A 21313-nucleotide genomic window follows, 5' to 3' on the forward strand; every position below is an offset into this window, starting at 1 on the left:
TACCCAGCTTTATGCCAAGGCAGAAAAGAGCAGCAATCTGTTGGAATCGCTAATTTATACGCCGTAAACTTTGGCTAGGACAAGTTGGACGCAGTGCTCTGAAGAGGGCAGTTGCTGAATGTCTAATGAGGCATTCCAAAGCCACGCAAGAGAAAAAGAGACGCTCCCAGGAATCTTAATGAGCTCCCACAATTGCAACACTGTGTGGATGGAGCAGCTGCAGAGGCCGTTTTCTGCCGGATCAAGGCCTTACAAAACACCCTGTCCCAATAAGAATGGATTAAGTGAATATTTTCTACATTGCAATTTTGCTTAAAGTAAGCATTTGTAAAGCATTCCATGAGAAGGGGGGGTGGTCTCTGTCTCAGCTCCCCTTTACCCCTCCAGAGAATAAGCTAGAATTCTGCATTTTGATTGATTTTATTGATCAAAGAAAGTTGATTTTTTAAAAACCAGCAACCAAAAAACTTGGCTTTGACCACCAGCTGCATTTTCCATTGCAGACAAATGATTATGCAACAATCCTTAAAAATGTGTTCTACAAAAGCAAGCATTACTGCACATGTAGAACTGGCTGCCTCTAGCTTCTTTTTTTATAATGGGTTGCAGAAAGTTTGTTAATCCATTTAAATCTTGCCCTTTAAATTTATTTACACAAAAGAAACATTTTCTCCAAGGGAAAAAAATCAATCTTCTCCCTTCTGCTTCCAAATAACAGATATAACAAGTGCCCACTACGAGGACAGCTGCTTAGAAGCCATCAACTTCCTGCAGGTTGTTTATTTTGACTTGCTACCGCAGGTGGAGCTTAGAGGCGGCAGGCAGGAGGGGGGCCAGTTAATGCAGCAGACATCTCTTGAGCACCTTTTGAGCGCAATGAGATTTTTGTTTCAAGGCGCAGCAAACTCATGCAGATTTTAGGCAGAAGGAAGAGGGAACCCCAGCTGAAGTCTAAAAAGCTTTCTCTGTTTATTCACAAAGGGGAGGCCAAACAATGTACTATTTGTGCATAGGAGCCAACTCCTAGGGCCCAAGGTCCCTTTGCCCCTCCTAATAATATTTGCGGGGGCCACCTCCCATGTTGATGGGGTGTGTGGGGTGTGTGCGTGCCATGTCTTGTGATCAATTATGTGGGGTGGGGCTTACCTGGCCCCTCCCCCCAATATTTCATTCAAGTTGGCACCCCTGGTTTTGTGTGAATATTGAACAAGCCTATTTGCTATTGAGCTTTTAGAAAGAAAGAAAGAAAGAAAGAAAGAAAGAAAGAAAGAAAGAGAAAGAAGGAAGAGCCCAGACAATGTGCACACATTCTTGCAAATGATCAGCTTGATAACTGATACAGTTTAGAGAAGAATAAACTTATATAAGGGATATGATGAGCAGATTCCCAAACTAGCCTCAGTTTCACTCTCCCTTCATATTTAGGAGTACAATTAACCAGAAACCAACTTCATTGCTAACCAAGTGTGCCACGTAATCCCATACATTCTAGAAAACAAAACAAAATGATGGGTGCACATGGAGACAAGTGACAATTGAAAACACCCTACAACAACATAGCCAATCCTCCAAAAGAAAAACTAAGGAAAATCCCCCAAATCACTAAACAGGTCCACACAGTCCATGCTTAAAGCGTGGAAGGAAAAAGTAGCCACTATTCCAACATGCAGCACAAAACATCCAAACAAAAACATGGCAAGCCAAAGGCTTAAACCACCTAACAGACTTATTTAAAAACAACCACCATACTGACACAAGAAACACAAGACAAACTAGGGGACACTCAAATACCCTGGATAACACACTCCCAACTGCATGTCTTCTTAACAGCCCAGCAGTAAAAGCAGAAGCCACTAAGCCTTTGACCACCTTTGACCTACTTCCTAAAGTACAGAACTTTAATAAAAAATAAATAGAATAAAAATCTATAGCAGGACCTGGTGGTTATAAACACAATGAGCTGTTCTGTTAGCAGCTTAAGGCCCAACTGAGCCAGAGTCTGTCCACACACCATACATGTAGAACACATTTTCCTGTCCCCCCAAGAATTTTGAGAACTGGTTCGTTAAGGATGCTGGGAGTTGCAGTTCTGTAAACTGCTGTTCCCAGGATTCTTTGGGATGTGTGTGCTTTAAAGGCAGGCCGCTTATGCTTTTGGTTTCAAATAGGAGAATGAAGCACCCCTGCAACTTGGCCACAGTGGTGCAAAAGGAATTCAAAAGTATGCGAATCCATTGAACTCAGCAGCACTTACTTCTGAGTAAACGTGCAGAGGATTGGTCTGTAAATCATGTTGCAGTTTCCAGTTCCAAACTATTTTTAGTTATCTTTTCCAGGACTTTGATACAGCTTTTGGTGCTTTCGCGCTCTCAAACCACTCATGTCATTCCTTTCCCCTTTTTGGTAAGCACGGATAGATTTTCCTGCATGTCTTCAGCCGCCCACCTGCTATTTTGCCTGCCCTGAAAGTCAGTGTGACTGGAGATTGTTTGTTTCCTTATTTGTACAATCTCCTCATTGAGAATGTCGGCAGGAATGTGCACTGCCTGGCAAGCGCCCCGAACTCGCTGCTTTGCCTGCAGACAGTGTAAAAAGGGCTTGAGCAAGTCCTGCAGTTGCCTTCTAATGAGCCTGAGCTGGAAACGAGAGACACTTAACTGATCACAAATGTACTTGGAACAACTCTCTCTTTCCTTATTTAAAACAATCAAAATGGCTCTCTTTTACTAAAGATGAATGGACAATCATCCTAATGCAATGCAAATTCATTTTATGCTAATTTACTATGTACCATCCATAAACCTGCTGTCAGTGTATTATACCCCTATATTCAATTTGAAGAGATGTATAATTTCATACACTAACAATTTACTTAAAAAAGACTCCTACATGCCAAGATCTTTGGTAAGGGGTGATCAATCTACTTAAAAACACTTGATAAAGGGGGGGGGGCGGAACCACTCGATAAAATCAATAATGTCAAATACTTTATGTTCAAGCAGCTGCAAGCATTATTTTGCTAATTGTATTAACTGGAGATTTGATTGCATAAAGAGCCTATTCTTCCATTAGTAACAGAAAAATAAAAAGAAATTCATTTTAATATACCCTTGTTATGGGCAAATAACTGTGGAGGGTCAGTAGCAATAAAACAAAATCTCTTACAATACAATACTTCCTAGGCATGTGCACTCAGAAGTCAACTCCATTGAGCTCATCGAGACTCATCCTGTCGTAGTCTCACTGCTGAGCAACAACGTGCAGAGCTCAGTGGAGTGGGAGGCCAGTCAACCAGAAGAGTCTGAGGTGTACTTACTTGGAGGCCGAGACAGCATACGAAGTCAGGTCCAGTCCTAGGGTTGGGCGAACAGCAATCCGCATGGTCAAACAGTCCAGAGGTCAGGTCAGGTCAGGTCATCCAATGATCAGTGGGTCAGGATGAGCAGGTAACAGCAAGGCAATACCAGGAACTACAAGCATTGTCTTCAGCATCTGACTGCTGCTGGAAGCTCTGCTTAAGAAGGCTGAAGCCAGCTGGTTCTCATCAGGGCCTTCTCCTCTGTGTCCTTGAAGGCTGATCAGCTGCAGGTGGAGTCACTCTGCCTTCTCCCCCTTCAGGCTGCTGTTCAGCAGGCGAAGCTGACTCCTAGCCCATGGCACATTCCTAGGAAAGTGTATATAGGATTGCAAACTGAATATCTAGCAATCTTACGATAAGTTTAAAATTAGACTCTTATCTAAATTGCCTTTGGCTTCAGTCATAGAAGATCCTAACAGATATTCATAGATTTCATTAAAAAAACACCTCATATAGGTATAAAGATCTACCAAAGTTCCATCTAGTCCAGCATCTTGTTCCCATAGTGGCCAACCAGACCTACACTGGAACCTCAAAAGCAAGCAAGAGCGCTATAGACCTCTCAAGTGTTATCAAGAGGTATAGTCCTCCTTATCAAAATGGCTGACTGCATGTTATGCACAAACTAGTATAACAGAACTGCAGGAATGTCTCATAAAATGAGAAAAGCAGCTTGTGTGGGGTATTTTAAACTAAGAAGCAGTGAGTGATTAACCCTTTGGGCTCAGCCACACTTTGCTTGTGCCATGCCTAGAATAGATGGGTCCGATCAGCTTTCTGCCTTACCCACACTTTCTAGGCATGGTCTGAGTGGTTTTCCCCTTGCCCTGCTCTTTAGCGATAGATCAGAACAAATGATAATTTGCGGAAAAACCCAAATTGCTGTTTGAACGCTAAGGAGCAGTTTTCTCTGGATGAAAGCAGTGAGACAAGAGGAATTGTGGACAAACCCTTTGCCAGCCTGCCATTTCCTTGTTCCAAATCATGCTTTTTACGTGGTTTTCCGTGGACTGATGTTTGCTCTGATTCAGTGGCAAAGAGCAGCTTTTCCAGGGAAAGAGCAACCAGTAAGAAAGGGAGGAGGATTTAAGCTGGATCCCAAGTCCACTCAGCTTGGTCATGTTGGCTGGCAGCCTGGAGTGAAACACTATTTTAAAGGCTTGCTTTCCCTCTGGCAGGCTTAGCTAGTGCAGCAGCGGCAGCCCTGCTTAACTTATGCCACTGTGTTTTCCACCCGCTTCTTGTGCATAGGCTTGCTCCTTATACCTATACACTGTTCTTCACTCAAGATTCTGCCTTCCTAAGTTGCTTCTGCTATCTCTGTCTGTCTCAGTATCTGGGTTCTGCACATGCGTTTGTGCATAGAGCTTAGTTGGCTCCCAATTTGCCCAGTACATTGTTCCAGGTCTCACTACACAAGAGTGAGGGCTGGTGCCCATTGAGACTAGCAGGGCAGAAGGCAGGGAGACCAACAGCAGATGGGGTCAGAGTCAATGACAGGCAGAGATTCACCTTGGCTGGTTGTAAGGAACAAGGAAAAAGGGTAAGTTCTGTTTTGACAGAATCCTAACTTTTAACTGCATTTCAGATGTACTAACTGCTGCTGTGGGACGCGGGTGGTGCTGTGGTCTAAACCACTGAGCCTCTTGGGCTTGCCGATCAAAAGGCCAGCGGTTCGAATCCCCACAATGGGGTGAGCTCCCGTTGCTCGGTCCCAGCTCCTGCCAACCTAGCAGTTCAAAAGCAAGCCAGTGCAAGCAGATAAATAGGTACCGCTCTGGCGGGAAGGTAAACAGTGTTTTCGTGAACTGCTCTGGTTTCACCAGAAGTGGCTTAGTCATGCTGGCCACATGACCCGGAAATCTGTCTGTGGACAAACATCGGCTCCCTTGGCCAGTAAAGCGAGATGAGCGCCACACCCCCAGAGTTGTCTGCGACTGGACTTAACTGTCATGGGTCCTTACTTTTAACTGCTTCTGCAGAAGCTTTTCCACTGCTAGGAATTTTGCTTTTGAGCAGACAGCTGCATTCCTTTTTAAGGCACAGAAAACATTTGGTACCTACTAACTTTGTTTTTCATTAAAGCCAGTTGTTCCCAAGCAGTTTTAAAACCTCAACAAAGTAAGGAGATGTGATGTCCTCTGGCTTTGAAAATTCAAGACTCTTCTGTGATTCAGAATTTCTACTACTGACAAACGTGATTTGACAGAATCTCACTTCACATGGGACCAGCTCCTCCCTTATTGTGCCTGCCTGATTTTGCAGGGCTGTTTAGTCCTAGTGTTTTCTTTCTACTCCTCTAGGGCAGTCTGTGGTGGAGTTCATTACAACAGCCCCCTTAGCAAGCCCAAAAATTCAGGCAGCTGTGTTGATCCATTACCACACAGAAACTTCAAAGATCAACAGAACATAGCACACTACCTAGTTTCTTAGATTCAGCATGACTGCAATCCTATGCATGGTTTTCCGGGACTGAGCTCCTTTGAACTCAGTGGTACTTACTTCTAACTGCATAGGTTCAACTTGTAAAACACATTGAGCTTTAACAAAAGATCTTAGCCAGCTGAAATGAAACCTTTCAGCTTTTAATTAGAAATGAAAACAATCTTGCAAATAAGCATCACCACGTAAACTGCTAACATGAAGTTAGACCTCCATGAAATAAAAGGAAAAAAAGTATCCTGTCTCTGCTTAATTATTTTCCTCCTAGCTTGCTGGCAGGTGTGGAGGACATTTGGCCCTCCAGATATTGCTGAAATACAACTCCCACCAGCCTCAAGCATGGCCAAGGATGATGGGAACTGTAGTTCAGAAACATCTGGAGGCTCAGAGAGTCCCCACCCCTGCTTTATGGCTCTGCTAATATGTCTCAAAGAAACTTGAAAGCCTCCTTATCACCTCATTCACTTGTCAAGGCAAGGAGATTCCTTCAAGTATCCTGGTGCTCCTGCAGATTATGTCATTGCTCTTGCTCTGAGAAAAGTCCCAGAGCTGCAATCCACTGTATCTCCTAAATCTGTATTTCCAAACCTTGTCTGCAGGGGGAAAGGGACGACAGCAGAGAGATTTTATTGTTTAACTGAAAACATGCACAAGCTGAACACTGTTGTTTGAAAGTGTGTGATACTCTCCATTAATGGGGGTGCCCATATATTGAAATAACTTTTAATACCTGCTGTTTCCTACTGTGGTAAATGGTACTGTACTACAATATAAAGAACATTACTACTAATAGTAGTGGTAATAATAATAATTTCATATTTATACCCCGCCCATCTGGCTGGGTTTCCCCAGCCACTTTGGGTGGCTTATAGACTATATAAAACACAATGAAGCATCAAACATTAAAAGCTTCCCAATACAGGGCTGCCTTCAGATGTCTTCTATAAGTTGAATAGTTCTTTATCTCCTTGACATCTGAAGGGAGGGTGTTCCAAAGGGAGGGTGCCACTACTGAGAAGGCCCTCTGCCTGCATCTCTGTATCTTCACTTCTCGCAGTGAGGGAACCAGCAGAAGACCCTTGGAGGAAGGTACCTTTTTTCTGTGTAAAATAAATGTGGAATGCTCAGTTAACACATTTCCCCCCTCCATCATATGCTTATTGCTGGTGTGGAACCAGGATGATCTATTCTAGGGAGCTGCATTTTTCTCATAAGGGAAGGAGTCTTCATCCCAGCTCAAGCCTTTTGTTTCCCCCAAAGGCTGCAAAACCTTTGCTAAGCTGTTATTCGCAGCATAATTATTCCCCTTTAATGCCTCGGAAACCTGAGATTCTTGATGACTCCGACTATGGGGACAGGGCCATTTTTCATGGGCTTTTTGAAATTTGCTGCAACAACTGAGTAGAGAGTCTCAGGGGAAACCCGGGGTGGGGGAAAGGATTTGGCAGTGCAGTTTCCTTGAAGTCGTAGGGGGGATCCCTCAGGGCCTCTGAAACAATTGTTTAGGGGTTTGGTTCAGTGTGTTGCACATTTATTCTTTAACAATAGTTATATACTGCTAACTCATGTAGATAATGCCCGAGCAAATATAAAATCACAGTAAACGTATCAAAAATATAAATGCCATAACTGGCCAATCACCTAAACTCCATCCAACTGAAAAGGCCTGCCGACACAAGGTGGTTTTCAAAAGACATCTAAAAGTAAGAGCACCAGAAGGTAATAAAAGCCTGCTGGATCAGGCCAGTGACCCATCTAGTCCTCCATCCTGTTCTCATAGTGGCCAGCCAGAAGCCTATGGGAAGTCCACCAGCAGGACCCGTGCACAAGAGCACTCTATCTACTTGTGATTCTCAACAACTGGAATTCAGGGCCATGTTGCCTCTGACTGTGGAGGCAGAATATAGCCATTGTGACTAGTAGCCACCGAGAGCCTTGTCCTCCATGAATTTGTCTAATCCTCTTTCAAAGCCATCCAAGCTGGGCATCATCATCAACATTTGGGAGAGTGAAATCCATAGTTTAACCATGAGCTATGTGAAGAAGTATTCTCTGAAGTTGCACCAGGAAGAACTTTTGCTGATTTTCTGTAGCGTCATTCAGGGCAGCACAGAATTGGGTCCTGGGCATTTGCCTTTGTACTATGAAACTAATGAAGCTTATGCTTCTGGGCCCCTAATCCTGGAGGGGCCCCAGAAGTGACTTTAGTCCACATTGCTTAATTTAGGGGGGGTAAAGACCTGACTTGAGTCACACAATTCAGACCATTCTATGATGCATCATGCATGTATATAACATTTCCCTAATTTTAGCCCCCCCCCAATAACTTGAAAACTATAAGGCATAGGAAAAAATTTTTTGTACCAGTGACTTTGACATGTGAAATAATCCAGTACAGCAATTTTCTCTCTCAAAATCTCAGATGTAGTAGTTAATTTAAAAATAAATAAACTGTGATGATCTGTCATGGAACAACCCAATGAAGAAAATAACTGTGGTTACTCAGACCTCATTGCTGGTCACAAAGGGGGACCCATAGCAGTTCAAGCTTCAGGGCCCCCAAAATGTAGGTCAACCTGTAGAAGGCTCATGACCAAAAAAATGTATGCCATGGTGCCTAGGAATTCCTCCATCCCACTGACCCCTTTTAAACCAGTGTTCTTTCCCCAAAGGTGCTGAAAGATCCATCTTGGTGCTGATTCCTCTGAAGAGCCTTTGCTACCCCTGGTGACGAAGAAGCAGGGTGTCTTCTTGCAACACTGGAGAGCCCAGCGTGGGAGTAGCATGACTAAGAATGGCAAATGAGGTTAACTGCTGAAGGAGGGCAGGAGGAAACCACAATTGCCCCTAAGGAAGCAATTCTTGCCATTTCTAAAAAGACAACCACCACCTCTCTCTCACCGCCACCGATAACACTCAAGAACGGACAGGATGTTGCTGTGCTTTGGAAATCGCTGCTCAGCTACAATGCATATGAAACTGCACCTAGGCTGCAGATTAGAAGGCTATTGATTTTATCCATCGCTGTCCAGGGGGAGAGAATAAGGATGGTGCCGTTTTCACTGCAGGCGGAGGAGGAGGAGGGGAGGGGGAGGCCCACACTTGCATTCAAATGAGCTGGTGACTCTGTGCCTGAGCTGCCAGGGCATGAATGCTAAGCAGCCTTGTTCCCGGTTCAATCTGCTCAGTGCCTAGCTAATAATTATTCTCTGGAGAAAACCCTACAGGAGACATTTATTCCTCCCTCCTCTCCTTCGCTTGCATCTCCCTGGTATTTATGCAAGATTAAGGAGCCTGGTTACGCTGTTACCTCTCTGATTGGTGCTCTATTTTAACCTCGCTTATAAAGCACCGGCCCAAGCCTTTTCCTGTAGACAAGAGCAAGAGGAGCCTTTCTTCCTCCCCACATTTCTCTCCACCTTTTGTATGAAAAAGGCGGCATGGATTGGCTGTTCTCAGGATTGCCTCGTGGCAGGCAACCAATGAGGACAGGCGGGGAGGATAAATGGTGCCAGACTCCCAGAGGTGCTGTGGCACTGTGTAATTATTGCTCCAGACAGCTGAAAGCAGCAGGGCTTCTCCTCTCTCCTGCTTCATTTCAGCCTGCCATGATTGCTGGCACAGAAAGATGCTGATTATAAGTAAACATTAATTATGCCCCTGCTATCATGCCGGTTGAAGTACAGTTATCTTAACAGAGAAGCAATCCTATTGCTTGCCCTTTTTAAAAGCAGAAAAAGCACTTCCCAAGCTGCGGGTTCAAGCTTCTAAATGGCTTCCTTGTGCAAGGAACACAGGTTCTCCTGCACAGCTGGGGATGGAGAGCTGCCTGTTTTGTAGCTTGCCGTGGGCAAGGAGGCTCCAAGACAAAACTTCGCTTTATTATGGTGCTGTGTGGCCCTCTCGGAGGTCCAGAAAGTCCTAGGCTCCTTCCAGCTTTTGAGACCCCCCAAGCACAATAAGCACACAAAAACAAAACAAGGCACCAAAGACAATAAAATGTGACAGTTTTCTAAGAATATATGATGAGTGTGTTAGATCAGGCTAATAGCCCATCTAGTCTAGCATCCTGTTCTCACAGTGGCTGCCCGTAGGAAGCCTACATTACCTATAAATCCCTGCAGCAATCTGTTCAGTGACAGCTTCTCCATCATCACCAGATGCAACTTCATCCTCAAGAGTGAGGTACAAGCAAGGCCATCCCTGCCATTAGGCAAAGTGAGGCAGCTGTCTTAGGCGGCTGTTCCTGGGTGGCAGTGGTGAGGTTGGGGGGAAAGAGCTGTGTGTGCCACATGGCCTAAGTCTTCTTGCTATCCTCAGGTGTGATGGAGGACAATGTCCCATCACCAGTGTTAAAGTAACATTCAGCTGGCACTTTGGTTGGCTTCTGTAAGAGGAACTGTAGGGTTAGAGGAGCTGTCCTCTGCTTCAAGCGGCAAAATACTTTGAGCAGGCCCTGGGTATAAATGGCAAGATAAACTACCTGAAGTCACATTCTGAGCTCCAGGAAGAATCAGGGTCTCAAAGTCCACACATTTTGCAGCCCATTTAGCAATCCTTGGGCTGGCTTGACTAGCTTCTCAGGTACTGAAGAGGGAAGGGATGACTGGTGTATACAAATAAATAACAAAATGCCTGACTGCCCAGAAATATGCCGAAACTTCTTTTTATAGAAGCCTGAACAAGATTCTCCTGAGTCAGGAAGGGGTTGGAATGCTAATGGTAATTCTCGCCCCCCCCAAAAAAGCTGAATTGACACACTCACATGCATCTTCAGCGACAACTGCTTACTTCTTAAGATGAAAAGGGCTTAAAGTCTGTTTGGTGGAAATGGAACATTAGATCTCCTTAAAACACTTGGCACTCCGCATCCCCCTCAAATTTCACGTATTTCTTTAGGAGGCAACACAAAGGGGCTGTCAATGGCAAACTGCTGCACTAGCTCTGAGCAGGACTTGCTCAGCCCCAAGAAGGATCAAAGTTGATCTTTGTGCTTCACAAATGGCTTTTGCTAGGTCTTATTTTGGCAGCATGCCCACCTGAGAATGCTTTACAAATTACACCGTGTCTGTCTAAAACTGACATTCTGCCCCGTTGAGAGCGCCCACATTACTGAAACTCTTATAGGATGCCTTATTGAATTGTGCCGTGCTCAGGTTCATCCTTGCTGCGCACCAGAATGTAATTTTGGAAAATTTTAATGCGCCCGCTTTCTCCAGATGTTGTACACCTTACATTATGGAATGCAGATGCTGCGGAAGCCAAATCAATTTTTTTTTGCATGGGAATAACATTTCTGGAACGATAAAAGCTATGAACTTATGGGATTCTTCTGTTACAGGAATCCACTGGTGGGTTAAGGATAAGTTAAGGGGACGGCAGTCTACAACAAGGTGAGCTGGGGTTTCTCAGTGCTAGGAAGCCTGCTTTACAAAGGGTAAAACCCCTGGTCCATTTGCTCTCTACTGTCTACACTGACAGGCAGTGCATGCCCCGGGTTTGCCACCCCTACCTAGGTATGCCTAGATTTGAACCTGAGACTTTCTGCCTTGAAAGCATGTGCTCTATCAAATAAGCTTCCCCTGAAGCATGGCTGGGGAACCTATGGCCTACAAAATGCTGCTGGACTCCATATCCCTAATCACCTCTATCCATATGCCTGTATACACTCTCAAATAACTAACAGGTTTGCAAGAAAGGACTTTCCCTTGCAAAAGCCATGCTGATTCTGCTTCAGTACGGCTTGTTCTTCTATATGCTTTAACAATACTTTCCACCAGTTTTCCAGGGACAGACATTACACTAACAAGTCTGTTATTTCCTGGATTCTCCCCAGATCCCTTTTTAAAAATGGGTGTTACATTGTCTACTTTCCAGTCTCCATACTCCTTCTTTCTCAATCTTCATCCTTCCATTTCTCCCTGAGAATAGTGGGAAGCCTATCCCTAAGGGTCAGACTACAGAGACTCTAAAGTGGTGACAGGGAATCAGTGTCCTTCCACGTGGTTTTGGATTACAGCTCTATTGGCTGTGCTATCTGGGAATCATGGGAGTTGGAGTCCAACAGCAACTGGGGAGCTGCAGGTTCCCCCATCCATTTCTAAAGAGATACACTTCATAAGACAAACAGAACAAACTGCAAACTATAAGGATACACCACTGTCTTATAGTACTTTGCTTTGGCTAGGCAGCTACATTTTTGTAAAAAACACCACCACCACTACTCATGCTGTTCTTTGATGGAGCAACAAGCATTATGAGTGAGTTGGAACTTCTTCATTCATCTTTTCTGAGAGGCGGGGGGGGCTGTTTTTTCCTCTCCTGCTTCCAGCACCCAACACTTCAAATAGGAAATGGCACCGTATTTTGAGGTACTAAATTTTAGAAATGCACACACAAGTCTCCTTATGTGGTGCAATTGCACACATCGTTGGAGTAGACAGTTACAGCGACTGCCAGAGTGCTCTTGAAAGGCAGCCTCTGCTGAGGATAAGATTTCACTTTCTTGTGACAACCCTGCATTGCAGTGGAAGAGTCTCAATTTGATTATCTGGCTGTTCCATAGCTCTTATATTTACAACCTTGCTGACCTCTGGGGAAAGGGTAAGGATAGCAAGCCAATCACTCTGGAGCCATTTCCAAAGGTCAAAGCAAGAGAACATTCACTCCTGGTAATTCACAAATGCTACATCTCTGAACCCTGGTCCCTCTGACAAAAAACTGGCAGAAGAACGCAAGTTAATGTGAAATATTTATCCATTTCTAGGGCAACTGTCTGAACACAAAGCATTAACCTCATTCTTGCTTCAGGTTTCAAGGCTACAGACTGAAGTGCTCTAACAGGATCTGAAATATAACTGATATTTATTAATGGATGCTTTTGAATGCTTTCCATTTTCAGTTGGAAATATAGCTCAAAGTAAGTTCATGATGGGTTCCTTTGTCCTTTTATTTACTTGCCTCCCGTAGGGCTGCTGACATGCACAGCCACAATATAAACCATACCTTTTGGAATAACTTGCACTCCTGTCCAGTAATGAGCCCTTTGAGAGATTGCTTCACTGCAAAATCATGAAGGTGCTCATTCCCATCCAAACATTTCTGAGCGCTTTTCCAAATAATTAAGAATAAACATCGGGTCATGGCTGTCTTTGCTGGCATATCTGCTTGCTATGTGGGTGCGGTGTAACAACCGGACTTGCCCTGCTTTGGTGACATCATTGGTGGTGTGTGACCCATCTTAAGTGCAGAGTCAGACAAGTCTTAACACCGAGCTCTGTCACAAGTAGAGTTTCACACTTCATGCTGTCAACACAATCCATGGAATTACTCCTAACTTTTATGGCGAGATAAAACATAGCCAGACCATCTTGACTCAATGGAATCAACGCATCTTAAACATTTCTGACCGACTCCACCATCTTCTTAGAGATAGAAATAAATAACCCACGGTGTGTGTGTGTGTGTGTGTGTGTGTGTGTGTGTGTGTTTGTGTGCGCATGTGTAAAACACTTTTACAACATGCAAAATGAGCATATTGCTACAAGCAAAGTGCTGGCCCAGTATGGCTGAGATTAATGTAGCTCTCAGCTTAGTGAAGCTCCATGTCTCTCCCAGCATCAGCAAGTGCTGACACCAGGGGTGAATGTACCGATGGGAGGACAAGGTGCTCTGGAGAGGCTGCAGTAGCTCCACTGCTCAGCAATGGTTGGTGCTGTGAAGGAATCAAAAAAGGAGACCAAAAGACAGCACACTCACACACTCAGAAGGGAGGAGAAGGCTGTGGGGATGAAGGAATAAGCTATAGTCCCAGCTCAACGTACATAAGGGAGCCTGGGAAACCACTGTGGAAGGGCGTGGGGGCCATTATAGGTTCCATGATTGTGACTCAAGGAAGCTAGACTCATTTCTGCCTCTTTTCTGTCAAAGAGTTTTCTGCCTACCCTGCCCGATCTGTGACACTAGGGTAGTTTGGGTAATCTATATTGGAGGCTTCATTTCATACACAACCATACCCCAACCTTCTAGTGCATTATAGTATAGATAAGCACTGGAAAAAGGATCAGGTGTGCCAAAAAGACATCCCTTTGGAGGAACAAAGGCTCACTCAAGCAAGCAGAGACAGGTAAGGCCTCTGCTTGTCCACCAAGTTCACCAGGCGTGGTGGACAGAAACAATCTCTTGTAAGTGCATCAGCAGCCTCAAGCACAGAAGACATCGCCACTTCCTTTCCAGGGGTTTCCTCTTGCCTGTAACATTAAGCCACCCACCCAGATGCATTTTTTAAATGTAGCAGCCTGAAGTGAACCAAGGACAAGTTAGCAACAGACACCCCCTTGCTTAAAAATAAGATGAGAGTTCAAAATAGCACGGTAGTTCCAGGGGAAACTGACGGCACAACCTAACACAATCCTTGCTCAGGCAGAAGTCCAACTGAGTTCAGCGGTGTTTGATGCCACGTAAATGGGTAAAGGATTGCAGTCTAAAACATGTAAAGGCAGGTTGAGAAGCTGGTAGGGAATGCTTGTATAGATAAGACAGCAGAGTAAAAATAAATAAAATTGAACAGTGATCAAGAGTGGATTTCATTTACTGTGACACGACGTTCAATTCTGTTCATCAGTATGAAGCAAAGTAGAAGACCACAGTGATGTAGAATCGATATTTCTATGTATTTGAGAGCAATGGCATGTATTGATCCATAAGCTGTCACATGTGGAGGAGGAAAGGAGAAAGTATGACCAAACCAAAACTGTGAGAGTTACTGAATGTTGTGCATGATAAATTTAGCATTCCTAAATTTGAACGCTTAGACCCACTTGTGGTGTTTGTACAGAGCCCCTGGTCGTTTCATGGACTATTGACCTGTACACCACTACTTTATTCTTCCGCTGCCACCAATTTTGTGGAAAAAACCCAGGGTTCCCCAGTGAAGTATTGAGTCTCAGTCAGGTAGGGCTAACAATGAAGATTAAAGTTTATTTCAAACACAAACAAGTTTTAAAATATATTTGAAACACTGTCACTCTATTCCCTCTCAGTATTGTCCTTGTCTCTAACTCACTCTGACTCCTCTATCTCCCCCCCCCCAAAAAAAAGAACCAACCAAACTGTCAAAACCTCTGGGCTGAGCTCAAAATCAGGTAGGCTCCGCCCCTGGGCTTTCTTATTGGTCAACCTATTGACCCTTTTTCTCCCCCAATACAAACGTATCCCCAAAGAATGGGCAAATGCCACATCACTTCACAGTATCTTTGACACTGAAAGCTATCTTGTGGTCAGGGCTGTACACCAGCGGCAGACCTACATTCTGGGGGCCCTGAAGTTTGAACTGTTATGGGGCCCCCTTCACAACCAGCAACGAGGTCTGGGTACTCACTGTTTCCTTCTTCAGTGGGGTTGTTCCATGGCAGGTCACCATACCTTTACAATATCTTTGCTACTGACTCTCAAACACTGGGATTGTTGAAATCTATACAACAGCAAAACAATCATTTTGAATTGTGCGAATTGTGTGAATCAGGTCTACTAGACCAAAAAACTTTAAGCAATGTGGACTAAAGTCCCTTCTGGGGCCTGAAGCTTAAGCTCCATTAGCTTCGTAGTAGACCCACCCTTACCAGACACACATTTTTGCATGCAGCCAGGAAGAACATGATGTGAGCATCCACTGCCTTCAACCCAACTTTTCCCCATTCCAGGTGGCAGCAAGGAGACTGTGGCTCATGCTCTCATTTTGGGGTGGACTCACTTGAATCAATGGGGCCTTGGTAAATGCCTTCCTGTACCATCTGCTGAACATGTCTTCTGAATGTTCCCTAACATGTTTGCCATGTTTCTGAAGACAACAGGAATGGACTAAGACGGGTTGTGGCCCATTATTAGTGCCTGATTAATCAGAGTAGATTAGATTATTCTTTTGCCCTGCTTCTAAATCTGTGCCCTTCCAGTTAGCAAAGTTAGGGCTTTTGGTTATCCCAGCTGCAAGACTTGGCTGGCGAGAACAGGATTTGTCATGTGTGCCAGCATCTTCAAAAGATAGGTGGCTTCGTGCAGAGAAAGTGCAGCTGGCGTTAGAAGAAAAGCTGTCTTGTTTCAAACGGCAGCACATGAAAAGTGACCTGCTATTTACTGATCATCTTGCCATGTCCCCTAAGAGGCTGGTGATGTTTCCAGCTACTTTGCTACTCTGAAAAAGGTGTTCCTAGGGAGACCCAGCTGCTCCTCTATTCACTTGCTATGTCAACTGCTTCGCTTTGCGGATGTAAAGGGACCTGCTCTTTAGATACTGGTGGGGGAGGGGGAGCAGGAAAAGGCCCTCTTCTTCACCATACATTTTCTCCCCCCTAATTTAAGTTTAAAACAGCTTCAGTCCTTTTCTCTCTAACCCTTAAGGCTCCATCTATGCTTCAATTACTCAGTCCAGTTTAATATTCCCATCAATAGACCAAAGCCTTACAAATCGAGTCACAGTAGCTCCAATAGCTTTTCGGATGTAAAAAGTACTCCCCGCCCCCATCCAGCTATTCCATTCATTTATGTAACGAACAACTTGATTCTATTACTTATTAAGCTACTAGCACATCCATTCTTCATCATTATTTCATTCATTTTCATTATTGTTTTCCCCTACTTTCAATGGGCTACCCAACTCCTCTTCAGATCCTGTAACTTCTTTTGAGATTGGCAGGATCTGCACAAACCTGGCTGCATCATTCCAAACCCTGCTAGTCATATTCTGTATCAATTGAAGCTTCCAAGTCATTGTGGAGATCTTCAAGGGGAACCCCACATATAATACAAGTGGAGTAATCCAGCATAGATCACTGTGACCAGACTACCCTTTCACAGAAATATCTGCAGCTGGCAGAGGCTTCTAGTGACAAAGTTTCTCCAAACTGTGTGCTTAAGAACCAAGAATCCCATATGCAAAGATGTCGGCATTGAGAAAAGCTCATAAAGAAATAAAATTTTCCAAAACATGTCAGGCAGAAATGAAATTTGGCAATTCTTGAGAAAAACAGTAGTTTTCCCTCTGGATTTTGTGGGGGTCGGTTAGAGAAAAGCAAATATATTTCCTTCTCTTGAGTTTGTAGTGATCTAGCCAGCTCTTGCTTAGAGCCTCTGTGTTTAAGTTACCTCCACTACTAAATGCTGAACCATTTTGTTTATTGTTATTTTCCAACTTGAGACAAATGTCTGTTATTTTTCTCTTTTTAATCTCCACTCATCCTGTACATGTCTGCATGAATAAAGCCTTATACCTCCAGAAACCGTAAGTGATTACTTCAGTCAAATTTATTCAAGCTGTGAGGTTTGCTAACAACATGCCTCCCCACTTTGTTTTGTATGATAAATTGTACCTGCTTGCAGCAGGGTATAAAAGAAAACAGGGAAGGAGGGAGGAATTTGGAGGGTGAGCTGTAAAGTGGGCAGCTTATGGTTAATTCACTTTGCCTGAATACGATACAGTCTGCAACCAGAAATGCTTGTATCTTCCTTTCCTATATCTATGTTACTCTTGGCCTGAGTAACTGCTTTATTTGATGCAATCTTCTTGACTGGATCCAAAGACCAACAAAGTCCCTGTACCTCTAGTAACTGGGCAGAAGGTTGAATTCCTCCAAGTGCACTTTATCATGCAGGGATGAAACAATCTGTGTCTGCAGACATTTCCTCTTCTGCACACTCTTGTGGCAGAGCAGCCCAGTTTCCCCTTCTACTTGATCACCTTATAGATCAGATGTTCCTTGCTGCTATTGAGTGCAATGGTCCAGATTCATACCACATGTTTCCATACCTCAGTATCCAGAGGAAGGTACTGACACCTTGCCTTTTACTAATTGAAAGCCTTTCATTTCAAGATGTATTTTTTATACTACACTGACATCTGCAGGAACGCAAAATAGATATGGTTATCAGAGGGAAATTAAGGTTTTTAAATAATTTAACCAATCTTGCGTTGTAGATAATGGCTGTGTTAGTCTGTTTCTGAGACGCACATTGGACACACAGTTTCCACAAGAAGGTGCTATCTATTTTAACAGCCAAACCTTACAGTGAAAGCTGTGCTATTGCTCTATGTATTAGCAGACTTTAATTACCTCTTGCTGGTGGAATTGCTCATATGCCAGCATGTCACAGGAGGCCAAAAGAGTGCAGGACTTGCCAGCTGCAGACATTAGTCAGTTAGGTCAGGGTTATGCAGAAATTAGACTCACAGGAAAGCTGACACAAAACTTGCACTAAGTGTGTGTGTGTGTGTGTGTGTGTGTGTGTGTGTGTGTGTGGTTAATTGTTCTATACAGAAAGAAGGAGCTGAACTTGACAACACATAGTGTATATCCTACTGGCTGTTCTAAGTCTTGCTAATTTCTTTTTGAAAATCTCATCCAAAGGTATTTAGCCAGGAGAAACTTAAAGAGCAGTTCAAAGATTCCATGCCACCATTCATTTGATAATGAAAAACCAGATATGAAATATTTGTAAGAAAGCTTTTTTCTAGAATATACTGTATTTTTTCGTGTATAACACGGCCCAATGTATAAGACGACACCTATTTTTTGGAACTGCAGCAAAAAGGGTGGGGGGAATTGCCCAAGGTTGTTGAGCTTTTTTGAGGGGAGGGTCACCGCCACCAATCGCTCTACAGCAGGGGTCAGCAAACTTTTTCAGCAGGGCATCGGTCCACTGTCCCTCAGACCTTGTGGGGGGCCGGACTATATTTTTTGGGGGGAAAGATGCAAGAGCACCACAAGCCCCGGTGGGTGCTCACCTGTGTCTTGTGAGCGGCAGGGGCTGGCGGTGGCGGAGGGACGATTAGCGGTGTGCGAAAGGGCTCTGGAGAGGGGCTGCTTAAAATGGCGGCCATTTGAGTGCTGCTGCTGGCACCAACAAAGCCCAGCCCCTTTCTCTTCTATGCAGGGCGAGGAGAAGCCAGGAGGAGGGAGGGAGGAGGCACAGCCGCCACCACCGCCGTGTAAGGGAGAGGGAAAGAACGTGTGTGCTTGCGATCCACCCGACGATTCCCAGACCGTCCATGGGCCAGATCCAGAAGGCAATTGGGCCTGATCTGGCCCGCGGACCTTAGTTTGCCTACCTATGCTATACAGCCTGCCTGCCAATGAAAATAGCACACATCGCCATGGCCACCACTTGTCTGCACGCTCACCACCAAAAGCCCACCTGCACTCTCGAGGCAACCCCAGACAATTGCACACACGCCTTGCCATTGTCATAAATAGCCTGCCCAAAGGCCTTGCCGCAGCAACCAATCACACACCCAATCACCGCTGCCAATCTCCTGCTGGCTACTGCCAACAATTGCCTGTCTGCTATTGTTGTATAAGACGACCTGGAATTTTTGCCTATTACTTCTAATGAAAAAATATCATCTTATACATGGACAAATATGGTATATTCTTCTGAGGATAAATGGTTATCCCCACAAAACTCCCAAAGCCTAGGAAAGTGCATTCATCTGGTCTTAAGACATTACAAGAACTAGAGGGGTTTGCATTTTTGTGGCTGCTGCCAAGCAGCATGAGTAAAGAGATCCAGGTCTTTCTGCCTTTCACAATATTAGTATATTTATCCAGGCTCCAGGTTTATGAAAAACCTTTCAATAGTCAAAAATTGAGAGAGATGGGAATGATATGACATACGGTTACAGTGACACAGGGCAAAGAGAAAGAGCTGTGTGCGCACATGATCTTGGAAATTGGACCCAATCACAAGGAGGAATGTGGTTCTCCCAAAAGCTCTTATAATGCTATACCCACGCTCCATAGGGTGAGTCCAGGCGAGAAGCAGGCTAGCTGATGGAGTGCAGTTTATGGGGATAAACTGGTTGAAAGTAAGAAGGCAGGCAGGCAGGCAGGCAGGCATGTGGTAGAGGTTGTGGTTTAGGGCAAACTGAGGCTTGTTTGTTTATTAAATTTATAGCTTGACCTTCCTCCCAAAGGAGCCCAGGCTGAAGGGACAGTCATCCCTCAAGAGAGGGGCAAGCACATGAAAGTAGGTGGGAAGATGCAGGAGGCAAATATCTCAGAAAGGCACCATGTAGGAGGAAGAAGATTCTTCTCCCTCCAGCCTCAATGCAGGATAAAGCATGTCATTATGTCACTTTTGCTTTCTCTTAACTAAAAAGATTGTTGATGGGACTGTGGGTAAATTGTCACACCCTCAACATCAACAAATTAGAACTGCATGATTTTCAATCTCTGCATTATTTCTGAGAAAGGAGGAAATTGTGGACTGAAGGATCAGTGGATTTGTAACTGGCTGACTGACCGAACCCAAAGGGTGCTCATCAATGGTTCCTCTTCATCCTGGAGAAGAGTGACTAGTGGGGTGCCACAGGGTTCTGTCTTGGGCCCGGTCTTATTCAACATCTTTATCAACGACTTGGATGATGGACTCAAGGGCATCCTGATCAAATTTGCAGATGACACCAAACTGGGAGGGGTGGCTAACACCCCAGAGGACAGGATCACACTTCAAAACGACCTTGACAGATTAGAGAACTGTGCCAAAACAAACAAGATGAATTTTAACAGGGAGAAATGTAAAGTATTGCACTTGGGCAAAAAAAATGAGAGGCACAAATACAAGATGGGGGACACCTGGCTTGAGAGCAGTACATGTGAAAAGGATCTAGGAGTCTTGGTTGACCACAAACTTGACATGAGCCAACAGTGTGACGCGGCAGCTAAAAAAGCCAATGCAATTCTGGGCTGCATCAATAGGAGTATAGCATCTAGATCAAGGGAAGTAATAGTGCCACTGTATTCTGCTCTGGTCAGACCTCACCTGGAGTACTGTGTCCAGTTCTGGGCACCACAGTTCAAGAAGGACACTGACAAACTGGAACGTGTCCAGAGGAGGGCAACCAAAATGGTCAAAGGCCTGGAAACGATGCCTTATGAGGAACGGCTAAGGGAGCTGGGCATGTTTAGCCTGGAGAAGAGGAGGTTAAGGGGTGATATGATAGCCATGTTCAAATATATAAAAGGATGTCACATAGAGGAGGGAGAAAGGTTGTTTTCTGCTGCTCCAGAGAAGCGGACACGGAGCAATGGATCCAAACTACAAGAAAGAAGATTCCACCTAAACATTAGGAAGAACTTCCTGACAGTAAGAGCTGTTCGGCAGTGGAATTTGCTGCCAAGGAGTGTGGTGGAGTCTCCTTCTTTAGAGGTCTTTAAGCAGAGGCTTGACAACCATATGTCAGGAGTGCTCTGATGGTGTTTCCTGCTTGGCAGGGGGTTGGACTCGATGGCCCTTGTGGTCTCTTCCAACTCTATGATTCTATGATTCTATGATTCTAAGGCTTCTACCTTCAGACCTTAACAAACTAGGAAGAGCAAACTGCACATGAACCGGTTTTGGAGTGAGTTACAAAAATTATCTACCGAAAAACAAAAGACAAGGAGTTTGGGGCACTAGGTACAGCCAATCCTCAGAAATTATATGAACTGGAATGGGAGAAATCTGTGGAACCTTATATAATCC

General features: G+C 44.4%; 1 long non-coding RNA gene across 3 annotated transcripts in view; it reads right to left on the reverse strand.

Annotated features, from left to right (window-relative positions):
• The window catches only part of LOC308459713, a 44188-nt gene that overhangs the window by 7059 nt on the left and 15816 nt on the right, over positions 1-21313 (reverse strand). For 2 of the 3 annotated variants that reach the window (XR_013978287.1, XR_013978288.1), the window contains exon 2: positions 3317-3664. This is a non-coding gene — a long non-coding RNA (uncharacterized lncRNA). Of the gene's footprint in view, positions 1-3316; positions 3665-15179; positions 15273-21313 lie in introns of all 3 variants that reach the window. The other variant, XR_013978289.1, reaches the window with a different exon arrangement.

This window comes from Podarcis pityusensis (assembly GCF_964106645.2).
Source record: "Podarcis pityusensis genome assembly, chromosome: 12".
NCBI lineage: Eukaryota > Metazoa > Chordata > Lepidosauria > Squamata > Lacertidae > Podarcis > Podarcis pityusensis.